This window comes from Anser cygnoides, chromosome 6, assembly GCF_040182565.1.
Source record: "Anser cygnoides isolate HZ-2024a breed goose chromosome 6, Taihu_goose_T2T_genome, whole genome shotgun sequence".
In the NCBI taxonomy this organism is placed as follows: Eukaryota; Metazoa; Chordata; class Aves; order Anseriformes; family Anatidae; genus Anser; species Anser cygnoides.
Window position 1 is genome coordinate 27,989,231 of NC_089878.1, and position 16,221 is coordinate 28,005,451.

The window sequence follows — 16,221 nt, forward strand, 5'->3', positions numbered from 1 at the left end:
TAAATAAAATCTATTTGGGGGTCTGTTGAGTAAGGACAACAGACAGCTGGAAAAAACACGCCATGTTTTACATAAAGCAAAATGAAGCAATAAAAGACGGTATACCACCACCCTGGATAAGGTCCCCCAGGTGCCAGTTCAGCTATGTCCTTATGTTGGGACTTTTAAATTAGCATCTGCTTGCTTACTACTGTGGGTGTAGAGGCACAGGGCCCTCATTCCTCCATTTTCCTCTGAGGATGCCAGGTAGATATGTTAAAAGGGCTGCTTATTGTGAATATATTTATTATTTATATATACACTTTTTTTATTTCTTTTGCAGTATATTCTTAATCCTAAAATATTCCTGTTGCAAACAGTGCTGCTATCCATTTTGCAGCTTAGAAAAGCCTCAGTTCTGATTTCACTGATAACAAGTTCTAAGCAAGTATAACACATCTGGAAGAAAGATTTGATTAGCAGGTACCCAAAATTAACCAAGAATATTAGCGACTGAGAAATCATTTTCCAAGGGTGAAAATTCTGTGAAATGATGAAGCTCTGACTATGCTTTAGAGAGGAGAGGTGCTAGAAACATGTAAGATGGCCTCGAGCAAATGCAACACCAGGAGGAACTTCTTCACGAAAGCGTTATCAAAGCTTAGCATCTCCCAGAAGGAAGAATTTCTGGAAGGCTGGCAGCACTTTGGGAATTAAGATCTCCATGACATCACCTAATAGTTTAACCCGTGGGAGGAAAATCAGGGAAAAGTTGAGTGAAAAACGAGCGTGTGACTTTCTGCAGGAAGAAAAGAGTGGCTGAGGCTGCGTGGCCGCAGCAACCAAGGGAAGGAAAGCTCAGCGCGAAAGCATGGAGACTGCATACATTAAGCCAAGTGCATGCTCTGACACAGCTGTCCTGAGGACAAAGAACATTGTCCCGGGCAAAAAAATTATTCCAGAACCGCCCACAGTTTCCTGTTTCCAACATATTTACCTCATTTCATGGTGGGGCCTATGTGGCCACAACTTTTGTTTCCTGAGGCAGCCATATTTGCGTACTCTCACATGTGTGGCCTGAAAGCCCAAGTGAGAGCATGGGGACAAATTTGGTGACTGCTGAAGTTAACTAGTGGGGAAAGAAAAAGGCATTCTGCCTTGCTTTTTAAAAAGCTTTGGCCTCCTGGCTCTGGCTCTGCTGACCCCTGCCATACTTGCAGAAGAGGCATTCCTGTTGCCAAATAAATACGCACACTTCTGTGTCACTGATCAAAAACACGTGTCCCCCTCTTGAGCACCTTGCTTAGCAGCACAACCTACTGACAGCCTGCTCAGGAGGACACCTTGCTCAGCAGCTGTTTAAACGAACAAATTGACTCCACAGGTTTGGTAACAAAGGCAGGGAGGAGGGTTTTGTGTTACTGGCCTCCTCTGCTTAGATTGGGTGCTTGGACATAGGGAACCCAAGCCTCCCAGTTAGGCCCTTCTTACTGGTTTCTGGAAGACACAGTGTCTCTACATGGACAACACAGGCCACTTCATGATACCAGCATTAAGTGATGGATGAAGATGGGTGGTGGGATTGTTCCACAGAGTCTTGTCTTTGGGCACATTTTAAATGATCAGTCAACAAACAGTTTTGGATGCTTCTTCTTTACTCCCATCTTCCCCCAAACTAGTAACTGCTTGCTCTATTCCAGGATTGTTTGGAGAGTGGGTTAAGCCAGCTGCTGGGTTAAGGATGTCCTTGCTCATGCAAAGTCATGACAGAGTAGACTGTTCTGCTTCATGATGGTAGCAAATGTGCCCCCAAATTATTGTGGGGTTGTCTATCAGTGTTCATGGTGGATAATTATCTGGCTTGACCTTGAAGACTATCCATGATGGGGAGTTCACATGTGGGGACATGCATGTTATTGCAGCAGTAGGAGTAGGGCTGGGGTGTTGTATTCCTGTTTTATATAACCCTGTGTGGACTGGAGCTGAATCCCAGTAATGGTCTCCAAGGTTTGCCAAGGCAAATTCAAGCAATTAGTTGACAGCCACCATTAGCTGACAGTCACTATGGCAAGGAAGCAACTTACCTTTCACCTAAACCCCAGCATGAATCACTTTTAACACCACAAGGACAAAGTGGCAACAAGCTGTTGACTCACTTCAAAATTCATTTGCCAGAAATGACTCAGTAAGCAACCTGTGAGAAAAAAAGAGCATCGATCCTCCTGTGGTGTTTCTGAGGCAGCATGATGCCCGTCGTGCAGAGCAGAAGCCACAGGGAGCTGCATGGAGTCCGAGGGAGGGAAACCATCGCAGTCCTGCCCGACACACACAGCTGAGCAGGGTCCTGCTGTGTCCTACGTGTGTGATGCAATTTTGGTCTTTTTTTTTTTTTTCCCCCCACTTTCCAATTCTTGATACAACAGTTGAATTTTTGATCTAATTCTGATGATTATGGTCACATACTGGACAGCTACATAAGCAAAGCACTTGAGAAAACAATTACTTTAATTCCTGGAGACCCCCACTTTAAAACAATGAAACATTTTTTCCTCTCCTTCAAACACCACCAAGTAGCATTAATCCATTTCCTTTCAGGCTCTCACACCCACAGGTGATGTCTCTCTTGTTCTCTGTCAGTGAAGAAGTCCTTTAAAAACACAGTTAAATGCAAAGCCGATGAGCCCCAGGAGTGCAAAGACAAGGAGCAGGAGCCCAAACTGAGAACATGTCCTTCAGCAATGTCTGTGTTCATCAGGGCTCAGTGGCCATAGAGGAGAGTTAGCCAAATTGCCCAGGTCCACCAGGGCCCATGGGAAGAGTCCATCAGCAGGAAGGGAAGGGCCATCAGGGGCCCTTTTAAACATGCTTTTAAAATGAAATCCCCATGACACTGCAGCATTGCAGAACTCAGATAACCCCAAATGAGCAGACTCGTGATAAAGTTATGACCGGTTGCCACCCATCCCAGTTGAATGAATATGGGGATATGTATGGAGAAGAGCTCAGGTGTGGAATAAGAGATAATAAATATAAAAGGCATGCATTAAAAAAAAATAAAAATCTTATTTAACACTCAGTAAGCACAGGAAGAATGGCAAGACCTTAAACTCCATCATGTTTATCACTGCACTCATGTGCATCACTGAGTTAATAATTGACTTAAATATACTGATCCATTGTGACAGTACATGTGTTGTCTGCAGCGTCTATTCAGGGTGTGTCCCTATGCATAGGACAATTTTTAACTTAATTCTTTTTGTGGAGATTTATAGCTGGAGCCAGGATGGACAATTAAGTAAAAAATTAACAGGATATTTCGGTAGACAGGAATACAAGGACATTAAACCCCATCACAGCATTGCTCTGAACCCCCGAGTCTGAGTCACATCCCTGGGGCCCCTTCTCAGCACCTTTGCCTGTCACCATCAGCAGGTGCCAGGTGGGCTGAGGGCAGGGAAGCCTCTTGTTAGTAAGTTTTGGGGAAGAAAATGATGGTCCTGAGTTAAGAATGACACTTTTCTCCCTACACTTGACACATGTGGCTTTTTGGGGAGGTCTTGGAAGGAAGCCAGGGCTGGAAATCCCTTGTGATTGCAAACAAGCTGGCAGGTGCCCCTGGGAGTTCTAATTCAGGTTAGTTTAGGTTAAATCAGGTTGGTCTGTGCTGAGGTCAGCCTTGCTGCTATGGAGATAGAGCTCTCCCTGCACAAGGTCAGGAGACCAGGCTTGGTAAACCCAGATGCCCTCCCTTCCTAGGTGGCTGCAGGGGCAGTAGTGCTGGGCCCCAGCCCAGGTGAGTGACTGAATTTGTGTGATGTTAACTGCTGGTGTGTATTGCACTTTGTGCTGGGCTTTACTATGCTCCTTAAAAGTCTGTCCCAGGTGTATTAAGGTCTCAATGTAGAATTCCCTATTGCTTTCCTTTTCTCCCAATTCTAGCAGCATTTTCTCTACCTCTCTGTCTTTCTCCCTCTCCTCTCATTTCCTTGGGGTTAGGTAGTACCTGGTCTGTGCTGGCTGTCCTACAAGGATTTGGCTCTATAGCAATTCATGCTGCTTCCTTAGAAATTAAATTAATGGCTTAGTTTGGAGAAGTTTTGTGATGGGAACCTCTAGTGATTGTGATAGCCTTCTTCTAGTGAGTGATGTTTCACGTGCTCTTTCTGCCTTGTCCCTTAAGGGTCTGTGTGACCTGAGGTTTTGCCTATCTGGTTACATAAATGAGACAACTTCTGGGTGATTCAGAGCAAAAAGTGGTCACACAAGCGAATAGCTTTCAGACCCCAAACCATAAAGCCAAAGTCTTGGGGTATCCGGTGGCATTGCCTACTGCTCCGTGCTATGTTGGCCCCTCCCGATGTGGTTCACCTGTGGGTCTTTGATCTATTACCAGCCCAGTGCAGGTTGTGTGGTGCTTTGTAGTGGTGGGAAAGGCACAAGGATGAAACTAAACTAATTACAGGCTGGTGATTTTGCACTTAATTACTCCTGAAAACTGGCAATATGGATGAAACTTGCTCCCAGTCTTAATATCAGGTTTCGCTGTCTTGCCAGATTGTATGACTGACGTCAACCTGTGATTGTAACAAAGGCTATAAAATCATAGACTTGTAAAATAATTTAGGGTGGAAGGAATCTCTGGAAGTGACCTGGTCCAGATGTTGCTGAAAGCAGGGCCAGTCCAGAAGCTGCTCGGCATCCTGCAGGGTCAGCAAGGGGAAGCCTGCGGCCAGTGCTAGCCAGGATATCTGTCCAGAGATCATAATGCTCCATTTTTGCCTCAGATAATGTATTAATGCACCCGCTAAGAAAAGCTTTTGTCTTTCCCGTGTTGGGTGGGAGGAAAGTAAAATAACACAAGCATGCCAAGCCATAATTAACTTTCAGTTCATCCATGAAGAATTACTATTTAAAAAATGAATTGGGGACTATTTGTTTACTTAATAATTTTTCCCAGCAAATAAAAAAAATATAACTTGACAACCACTTTCTACTAAGCCAGGCAGTTCTTGTGGAGATATGGCTGCCAACTAATATTATAACTTGTCACAATGGAACTGAACGCATATTAATTGCAAATACAGATCTCCAGTTTAACTCATAGTGCTGCTTCGCAGTGAGGTGGGATTGTCGGTGCTCAGGTGGGCTTTAAGCTGGGGTGAAGCTGCAGTGTGGATGCCTTCTGCCCTGCGTGTGCTGTGGTACAAGGTAGTGTCTGCTGTGTTTTGAGCAAGCCATGCTGTGAGTGCGTTAAGTGTTTAAGCTAGGATCTTGTGCAATCTGGTGCATGTAAATTTCCAGCTCTGCTCACTTGCTTTGGTGTCCCATGTAACCCAGCTCTGAGGAGGTGCATTAATTCACCTTTTCGTGTATATGGTAAAACACACAGTCAAAGGAGAAATGGCAGCAGAGCTGGTGGATAAGAGAAATCAACACTTAAGTTACAGGCTTGAAGTCAATTAAAATGCAAGACTTCTCTTTGGTGCGTTTTAATTTGAAGAGAGAGGCTACAATAGGCAGGACTCAGTCGTGAAGTCACAAGGACTTCCAAGGAGCTGCATGCAGGAATAAACCTGAGCAGCTGTGTTGGAGTGAGGACTTAAATGTCCTTTAGTTATTCTGAGGCCTTTTAGATAGGAAACACTTTGTTCCACCTTAGTCCAGAGGCCCCGAGCTAGTGCATTGAGCATCTGGTCCGTTGGCACAGAAATAATGTCAACATCTTCTCTTCTGAAATACTTAGTAAACAGCTTGTTTTCCAAAATGTGTAAATAATAACGTTGTATAGCTTTTCTTTTTCCCCCTCTTGTGTCACCTTCACTGCTTCATTAGTATATGTTCTCATGGAATTTCATTTTAAACTTCCCTCAAAGAGTTTACCTGTCTGCTAGGGTTTTTGAGGAAGGAAAGGCCTTGTTTCATATCTGGTGAGTCCACCCCCCAGCCCTTCAGTAATCTATATTTAGGGTGAAAGTACTACTCCAAAACTGTGACTCAACCAACGGTACACTTATGCTTGTTATTCAAAAATACTCCTGCCTCATTTCCAAGATGGGATGTTCTCACACAATTCATCAGATTTTTTTTTTTTTTCCCCTTGGCTAAGCATAATTTAATTCATTGTTCACCTCAGCAAATGAAGGGCAGCAGACCAGGGTAGAACACCAATTGCCTAAGGTACATTTCTGCTTATTAAGTTATTTAGCCTGTACGCTTTGTTCTCACTGCTTGGAGTATGCAAACTGTCTTCCTAAAAGGCCCCTGACCCAGTGGCTAGACCGAAGCACCTCCTGGCACGCTGCAGCCGCGATGCCACAAGTCCTGGCCTAGGAAGGATGTATTTTTGGACAGGAGTAGTGTTGTCTCTTGTGCCTTCAGCAAAGGAAGGGCACAGAAAACAAGCATTGCTCATTTTGCTACTTAAGCTCTGGGCAGATTGGCCTGTCTGTCTCTTCCTGTCCCTTGCCTCTCTGCATGCCCCTCATTGTGAAATGGCTCCTTTGCTGCTCTACCAGCAGATTGCTGTGTGGTCTCCCCCCGTCTCTCAGGTTCTTCCCAAGAGCCTGGGGTGGCAAGGAAGTGCTCTTTCCCCTTGTTCAGTGAGGGAACCAGAATCCCAAAGAGGTTTAAGATTTATTTTTTCTAAATTCCTTGGCACCTGGCTTACCTCCATGTCGTTTGGTGCCTGGATACTACTGGGGATTTGGGGAGAAACACCTTACCCATGGGGCAAAGGCTGTGGCAGAGCAGGCATTTGTCCGCAGCCCCTTAAGCCCTAGCTAGTGCCCGCACTTCAGCTTAGGTCTTTCTGCCAGATTCAGCAACTCCTGACTTCCATGGCAATAAATCACCAGTCTCGATTCCCTCAGCATTAAATACACAACTGCAGTTGGAGGCAAAAGGTATGGATGTCATAGATATGGCATAAGTAGAGGGGACTTCTTAAAGCCCAGTCCTGGATCAGGTTTTTAAGCATTTCCCACTGAGGAGGAACGAGATGAGTATGCAGGGCTGCCCTTGCATAACGTGGACTTTGCTGTGGCCGCACCTGGCATCGTGCGGGGACCTAGCAGAATTCTCCTACTGGAGAAGGATTACGTTGGATACATCTGAGTGCCCCCTGGCCGTGGTTGCAGCATCCCAGGGAACAGCTCCGTTGAGATTTCCTGGGAGCTCTGTAGGGGTAACAGTAACTTGGCATTAGGTTTAAGCCCTGACTTTACTAACTAGTCTATGACATGTTCTATTTTTTATATCTTTTTAATGGGGTGCCTTTGAGACAGCTTAGGAGGATGTTATGTCTGGTGGGGGGGAATTTACTATTGACAAGGCTGGGTTTTCTCACTGCATGAGGGGCAGCCCTACTTGGTGAAAATACCCTAGTTCTTGTAAAAGAAGTCTTCCACCCTCTCTATACCCCCCCCCCCCCCGCCCCTTTTCTCTTCTATTTGAATGGAGGGTATTTCCACTGAAAAATTCTTATGGAAATTCAGTCAAAAGATGAAAAGATGCGGAGTGCATGATTGTACTGTGTTTGATGTTCCCATGTACAGTAACCATGGGCATCACGTCAGTGGAGGTCAGTGAGACAACGCGGACCTGGTCAGGGAGCATGCCCCACCACTCAGAACAACGTACTCCGTGTATGTTCTTGAGCAAGGACTTCTTCTGCGGCATCATGTAGCAGGTGATGCCCAGTAACATTCCTCTTTGAGGGGCTGCCTGAGCACTCTGATGTTCTTACGCAGGTAGAAATGGTTCACAAATTAGTAAGATATTTTCCTCGGGTAACTGAATGAGCTATTGGATTGACTTTGCTTAAAAGCTGCAAAGTTAGTTGAGGTATATGCTGTCCTGCAGCAGGAAAGCTTGGATGTTTGTCAGCTTCCATAAGGGGTACTGGAGCAATGCTTAGAGATGCTACCAAAGAGGAACTCCTGCTGCAGCAAATAGTGGGTGAAATTATCCAGGAGCATTTGCGTTCATAGCAATTCTGCCTTGAAATCTATCGATCTTTCTTTGTGTGCGCTCCTTTTCCACCTAATTTGGCACAGCTCTAGCGCCACTTGGTTGCTGATATTACAATGCAGGGGTTGATAAGCACTTGCCAGCATTCAGAAACTTTCCATTCCCACACTTTACCAGCCCTGGCTGTTCTTCAAACCTGTCACTTGAAGTTGTTTGAGCCACACAAGAACAATGGCAAGGGAGGGAGAAAGTGTTACTACTGATCTCTATCTGAGAGCCTCCTTTGGTGCAATTACCAACTGGGAAGATAAAAAGTGTGGTGGACAGAGAGTGAATTTGGATGACAGTCATGCATGGAGGTTACTGCCCTGGAAGAGGAGCCGTACAAATGCTGGCTGAGCACCAAGCAGCTATAGCGTATCACAGCACACAGCCTGGGCCCTCCACATGGGAAAAAGGAGCCAGGGAGAGCCCTGGAACAAAGGGCCAGGAGCCATGACTGCACCAGTTCTCACTGTCACCAGGGATCTAGGGCTTGGAGGTGGGACCCCCTGCCCTGGGCAGCCAGGAGCAGCATTTCCCCTCACTGCATGGGTATGGCAGGAGCTGTGGGCACCTGGAGCATGGATGGTGACACTTCTAGCCTCTTCCTCCCATGTCTTCAGAGGCTTTGCAAGCTTATGAACTGCCAAGAGGTAAAATCCACTTGCAGATGTTACGATGGGCCTCCTCTTCACTCTTAGCAGATCAGAGTAAGCCCTTCCTCCTCCCTGCTCTTGCAAATGTGGGAGCATCACACTGTCTTGGTTAGGGTGTGACCTGGGCAGACAGTCCCATGACTGGTGTGAATATTTACAACCAAGCTTTTGTGTTGTCAAACACTTACCATCGATGCAACACCACTAAACACTTCTAGGTAAGATTAGAGAAAACTTGCCAAAGAGGCTTTCTCTTTCATAGTACATATTTTTTTTTATTCCATTTTCTTCTCCTTTCAGCTTTCATGCACTTGGTTTGCCCTACTCCCACTGTTGATCCTGCCCTGCTTGGCTCAGGATGAGGTGTCTGTGGGCTACCTGGCATGGGCTCTTGTACCAGGAGGAGTTTTGCTGCTGCGCTGACCTGGGACGTGTTCTTGCCCCATGTCCTCCTCCAGCCTGGGCCGTGGTGTGCTGCCTGCGCCGTGTGCCGGTGCATGTGCAGGGACTGCTCTAGGTTACAAATAAATGACTGGCTTTGACTTGGGAGGCTTTCCTGATTGGATTCTTCACCTAGCTGCAAAAATGGTTATATTGGCCCAGGACAGTGTGTTTGAGGTGGCTGGGGAAATAAATGCATATTCAATTACACTGTAGCATCCTTGAATGAAAAACGTGTATCTTTGTCCGACTGAAGACAATACCAGAGAAGTCAGCAACAAAGTTGTGTTGCACTCTGAGGAGCTGGTGTATTTTTCCAGTGGAGTTAGACAGAGGGGCCAGATCTCCACGTATCAGCCTTGACAGCATCTCCCTCAGCCTCTGGCAGTAACCCCTGTGATGGTTTAACTTCACCCCGCTCTTACTGCACTACAACAACAAGGCTGTTACTGCTCTCTCAGCCCCCCTGCGTCTTTCCTTATCGCTTAGGGTATCTCTAATACAGCTGGTGGTGAAGCTATTTTGTGAAAGGGGTAGATGAACTTCTAGTTCTTGAACCTCATCAAGAGGATCAGTTGGAGGCAGATTTTTTTTTTTTTTGAAGCAGAATCAGTTGCCTGAATGGATTATTAATGTGTAACTTAGGGAGTAGCAAACCACAACAGGAGGGCAAAAGATGCTGCAAAGAATAAGAGGAAGACTCTGTAAATGCTTGAAGCCAGCATGGCAGCTGAAAATTTCGTCTCCTGAAATGTTGGCCTCAGAAGTTTAAAACTGCACTGGTATATATGCCTGAGCCCCATGTGCTATTACAAACGTGCAACGCGTATGGAGATGGACAGACCAGTGTCTGGCTCTGCAGGTCTTGGAGGTCAGGGAACTGATCAAATTGTTCTGCTGCAGCTGATAACAAGAATAGAGAAAATCTATTATTCTTGCTACTTTATAAAGCATGTTGAGACCATTAACAGAAGTGTAGTGGATCCATTCAAAATGGTGCTTGTCATAGCTTAATGAGCCTCATAACGGCTATTATAGGCCATAGTGTAGTATCATTAGAGCTTGCTAGCATAGAAACTATCTGAAAACAAAGATCCAGGTATTTTTGCCATGACCGTGTATTCCTGAATGCTTTTTTTTTCCCCTCTGACTTAACGAACAGCTGTGCCCTATGGCATTTCAGAAGTCACAATAATGAATTTCTCAGAACAAGTATGAGTGAAAAAGGACTATCCATCTCTGTGACTGATAAGACTTGTAAATAGAAACTTCTTGTCTTCCCTCTGTGTCTTTAATTAAAGTGGGAACCTACCCTGTTCTTCAAATGTCAGAACAGAGAAACTAGGCTATGCAAATCTTTAACGCTGACTTTGCAGAAGACAGTAAGGTTGGATCTGAAGTTTTACCATGTCCTGAATGAGATTTTTTTTTTTCTTCATAAAGAAGTCGAAGCTTGCTAAGCAGGCAGCATTTATCATTGCTCCGGTGCTATGGGATCTTGCTCCAAGAGGCATCTCTGTAAATTCAAGAAGCAGAGCACAGAGCTGCTGCACACACTGCCCCATGCCAGAACGTACGCAAGACCAAGCTGCATCCTCCTAGTCCCTTCTCATAGTTCCTTCTCGCCACAGGGGTGAAAAGCACCAGGCAACTGATAGCTCAGCATTACACAATGCAGCTGAGCACGGTGCTCCCAGCAGGAGTGGGGCTGGCTGGCTTCCTGCCTGCCCTCTGTTTCTGTTCTGAGGATTGCAGGACTGAGGTGCATCAAGCAGAAGAGCTGTGGGGTGGAGGTTGTCCTTTTGGCTTTCTCCTGTGCTGTTGTGCTGGCGCAGGTGTCTATGACCAAGGCAATAGACATCTGAAGAAACCATGACTGCCCTTGCTGTCTCCTGCTCCCTTCTTAACCCTGACTGTTTTTCTATAGTCAGTTTGTGTATGGGCGCTGGAAACTGCTTGAGGCTCTGAATTAAGTCCTCGTCTAGGGATGAAGCAGTTAACTAGTAAGGGCAACATTTAAAAAAAAAAAAATAAATAAAAATGCAAGCCCACAGAGAAGCAGAACAAAAGTCTATTGAGGGGCAGGCAGTAGCATGGATCCAGAGTGGCTTGTGGGCTTTCTGCTGCAAGTAGAGAGCAGTGCAAGGTGGTGCAGCCCCAGCTCCTCATTCTTGCACTTTGAGAAATACGAGCAGAGCTGTTACTTGCTATGTCCCATTATTCAATCACCCAGTGAAGCCCTCCCTGTTTTCATGCTTCCACTAAGTACAGCTGCTTAAAAGACAAACAAATGCATGCTCTCTTTTTCTCGTTTTCTTTTGAGAGGAAGCTGAAAAATGGCCAAAGCCCTCAGTGTCTCTCGATGACTTTGCGAGAGCCCTTGAAACGTCACACTGCGTAAAGGTTTAGGATTGCTCAAACCAGGAAACCTCAAACACAGAGCTGTCATTTTTATCTGCAACAACAGGCGTTGTGTCATTAGTTTTTAAGAATAAAGCTGCAAAACTGCTTGACGTGGAATTTTTTTAACCAAAAACAATGCATTGAAGAATTCAAACGTGACATTTTAGTAAAGTTCATGGTGTACGTAGAATGGTCTTTTACCTGCAGTGACACACAAATATTAGCACCGCTAATTTTGCATAACTTCTTCTGAGAGTCTTCTTCCATAAGGTTTGAATCAAAGCTGCCCTTTCAAGTTGAGTTATGACAGCATGAAGTTCTAGCAAGACAGCGTGACCGCAGGATACTCAGTGCGTGTGCTTGTTAATCATCACAGCATCACAGGTAGCCCTGCTGTGGCAAAACTGCTTTCACGTGGCATTTGGCAGTGTGCAGATATGAACTGGGAGATGAGGTGACCTGGCCAAAGTGAAGGAATTGGTGCATAGACCAAATCCTTTCACTGCAGTATTTTTGAAAGGTATTAACTAGAAGGAAAAAATAAATCAGTCCAGAGTGCCTGTCATTCTGCAAGGCAGCATGGACAGTCAGGTTTTTTTTTTAATCCTGATTTCTGCATTCCCATTTGCTGCCCTTTTTGTGCAGCAAAATAGGAAGTCACCATCCTGCTGCTTCTGTCGGGAGCTATGGCTAATGTGTGGGAAGATAGACTCACTTTGCTTTGAACTTGGTGTACTGCAAACTTTCCTTTGGTTTTAGTCTTTCACGTACTGACCATTTCTGATGAAAGAATGAACTAGCTTGCTCTAGCCTACCCGTAGGTCTCTTTAAGCCCAAATGCTGATTGCAGGGGCAGGAGGCTCATCCTTGCAAATTCTAAACAAAAAAAAGAGAAGTGATGGGGGAACTGTAGATTTTCAGAAATGAAGGAAAAAACAGCTAATCACATTGGATTTGGGTAATTGCCTCTCACACCTGAAAGGTTTACCCTGATTTTCTTGCTGGCATAAGAGTATTACTTGCTGAACGCAATGAATATTTTCCTGGAGAAGTAGTCACCGTTCCTGGGGGTGTTCAAGGAAAGGTTGGACGTGGTGCTTAGGGACATGGTTTAGTGGGTGACATTGGTAGTAAGGGGATGGTTGGACCAGATGATCTTGGAGGTCTTTTCCAACCTTAATGATTCTGTGGTTCTGTGGAATGAGAATTGATTAGGAACCAGTTTTCACTAGGAGTGTGCTCTATCATCGAGCTCTTCAATAAGGGGGGAAAAAAGTAGTTTGAGTTATTCCGTGATGTCAAACTCAAAGCTGAAATCAAGACAAGCCAATCCAATAACTACTGACTATGAAATTGATGAAAGGTACGTGCTGTGGAGTGCAATGCTTTTCAACATCGCATGCCTCGCGGCATTTATATATGCTGTGGCTACTGTTAGACCATGCATCTTAAAGCAAAATAGGTCATAAACTGATTTCTTTCATATGCCACTTGACCTAAAGCAACTGGATTCCCTGAAGGAAAGGGAAGGTTTGTAGGTAGAAGGTAGGGTAAAGGTAGACATGACAAGATTTATTAGGTCGAGGCCACATCTTCTGTTAGACTGATTATCACATCTGGAAAAAGTAGGTTGACTTTCAGGCACAAAAGAACATCTTCAGGGATACTATCTTCTCGCTACAGATACTGCCTTGCCAGTGTCTTTAGACAATGCCAGCCACTGCTGTTTTCTCAAAGAGAGTAATCAGTCATCTTCAAGAGTTACCCAAAATACTTCTTGCATTTCCCTTAATTTGCAACTCATAAAAAAGCAAACAATATCAACTTTGGCTTGTGTACAACAATGATCCTGATAAGATTTCTCAGGAACCTAAACCGAACAAGCTAAAAGTCATTTCATTGACGCAGCTCAGCGGTATATCAAGATGTCACTTATGACGTAGTTGTTTACTTACTTTGACCCAGTCCAAAGACATAAATAATTGTAATGGATTATTCATTGTGTTTTAAGAAAAAAACCACGTTCTAATCATACGTTTTAGGTTTCTTTCAGTATTCCACTCTTTGTTGTAAGGTCTGGAAATAATTAAACCTACTAGACTCCAGAAGAAATGCATATCCAAAGGAGAAATCTCAAGATGGACTTCAAGTGTCTTATATTAAAGAGAGTGAAGGGTGAATAAATAACATTCTGAGATGAACTAACCTGGGGATCACTAGTTTGGGCCCTGGTTTTCCGTAGGTGATAGCTATTTGCAAGTGTCTGATGAGCACTGGATAACTGTGTGTACAGCTACCGATACAAATAGTTTCTGGGAGCAATGTCTGTTCAGAGGAGCACTGTGTAAGCTCTCCCTGACTCTTCAATGGAGCTATGTTTTAGGTCATGGCAATTTGTTCCTCTTTCCAGATCTCTGACATATCCATTGGGAAGGCTTAGTGCCTTACATCAGCAGGCAGCATCTTCATCGTATAGTTCCCTTGTAGTGGTTCATGCCTCTTGCTCAGTGAAAAAACTGTGCTGAGGCCTGAACCAAACTTGCAGGTGGAAAGAGACCCTGCATGAAGAGGTATTATAACTTCAACATCATTTTTGTAGGTCTTTCTTCATTAGAAGAAGTAGACCCAGGGTCTACATAGTGAATGTCCCCCAAACTGCAGCATTAGAAATTTAATCTAAATACACCTTTCTAAACCTCTCTGAAACCATGTGGGCAAGACTTCTAAGCCTGGGCATTTCCAGGATTTTCCATCCATCTGAACTTGGAAGAAAAACTCTAATTATCACATGGCTCCAAAAGTTCAGAACTGGAAACATTTGTACATCTCCAAGGCAGGAATTTAATTCTTGTGATGAACCAGGCTTTTAAGAATCCAGACAGGTTACTGCTTGATATCATAAGGCCCTAAAAAAAAAAAAAAAAAAAAAAAAGCTCAGGAGAAGGCATTTTTTCACTCATCTTCACTTCTGGCTGTATACCAGTGATATGACTGTGTGGTTTCAGAGCTGTCAGAGTCAGGATGGTATTTCAGTGGTAGTTGAAACAACAACAACTGGATAATTTCTGGATAAATTATATAGTAAACAAGGTAGTGGTTTACATGCTCTGGGCAGTGACATTTTTTTTTTACTAACTTTCAGTAATTTTTAATATATTTTCCATACACAAATTCCTTCCATTGCAACTGTTAACCTGATAAAAATCTGGGCTTAATATAAGTTAATCTTTCTATTTCACAACTTCTAGCTCTTAAGAAGAAGACATAGTGGTGACATGTAGAATGTACCGTTTCTTCTTGGCAGAGGTGGGCATTTTACTTCCCAAAAATCAAAACAAGATTTATAACAAAATAAACATTTTATTGAAATGAATGGGAGGCGGAGGCTGGCCAAGATGAGTAATATGCTTATAATAACCCTCAAGCTTTTTCTCTGGCTGACTAGATTCATCCAGAGGAAGCTTCTTCAGCTCCAGCATCAACACACAGAAGATTTTTTGCAATTACAGAAGTACCCCTTGCATTGAGTGTAAACACTGCAAAATGATAATAGTGGACGAGGGTATTGGTGGGAACAAGGCAACCTGGAACTTTATCTGGTTTCACAATATTGGAAAAGCTGTGCGTGTGTTTTTTTTATTATTTCCCCAAGGCAGGAGGATTTGCTGGAGATGCCATGCTGATGTGTGCTATTTATATTTTTTTCTGATGGGGAGCAATGGGAAAGCCCCATTTCTTCCTCTTGGAGCTGTATCAGAAATAGCCCCTTTACTTTGTGCTACTGCAGTGAAAGCAGCGACAGCAGGAGGTGGAAGGACCTTGTGGATGGAGCAAGAGTTGGAGGTTGATAATTGCTTTGGGACCTGGTTGCAGGCTTTGGTTACTACATTTCTTTCTTATTCACTGGTTTTCTTTTTTCTTTACCCTCCTTCCCCCCTCCCCCCCCCCCCCCCCCCCCCCCATTTTATCCTCTCCCCACCTCATGTCAAATTTTCTTAGATTGCAAATGTCAAGGGCTGGTTAGAGATAGAAACTCCCATTAAAGTTTCAACTCTTAAGTGTTGAGGTTTTTAAGCATTAACGTGTTAGGGTTAATGTTTAAGCATTACTCTCTGGCAGTAATCCTCCTTGAAGACAAGCCTGAGCCTTGGCCTTTATGAGAAGATTTTTGGGACTGCAGTGCTGCAGGGCAAGCAGCTGCATGCAGGGATCCAGTCTGGCCATGGGATGTGAGCAGGACTGGTGGTGAGCACGGTGTGTGGGACGGACAGACAGGTGACATGGGAGGCTGCCTGCATGCAAACTCGGGAACGAGCTGCTTGTATGTGAGCAGAGTGGGCTGTGGATGGAGATGATTCAGGATCTCTCCTAAGCCCCAGCTGAAAAATACTTCATCCCACCCTGCAGACCTGAGGGGACTGCTTGGTGCCACTTGCTGCTTAGCTTGGTGCCAGTGTAATCAAGAGCCTTGCAAGTTGTTAGGGCCACTTGACATCTTGATTAGTCTGTCCTGTCACAACCCCAGTTGTTGCAGAAATATGTGGAAAAACAGAATTGGGTCATGCCTTCATTTGCGATCTCACCTAGCTGTAGCTTCTGCTCTTGCGTCTTTGATGTTTGTCAGTCACTGTATTCAAGGACACGCATGCTTTGGCTTCTGAGCTGGAATCTCATCCCCTTCTACTCTGTGTGCAGGGGCCTCTCCTCTCTGCAGCAGCCTATAGGATTTTTG

General features: G+C 44.5%; 1 long non-coding RNA gene across 3 annotated transcripts in view; it reads left to right on the forward strand.

Annotated features, from left to right (window-relative positions):
* Positions 1 to 3,115: 3,115 nt before the first annotated feature.
* LOC125183767 (uncharacterized) overlaps positions 3,116 to 16,221 on the forward strand; it is a 71,395-nt gene continuing 58,289 nt past the window's right edge. For all 3 annotated transcript variants that reach the window (XR_010832470.1, XR_010832468.1, XR_010832467.1), the window contains exon 1: positions 3,116 to 3,772. This is a non-coding gene — a long non-coding RNA (uncharacterized lncRNA). The remainder of the gene's footprint in view (positions 3,773 to 16,221) is intronic.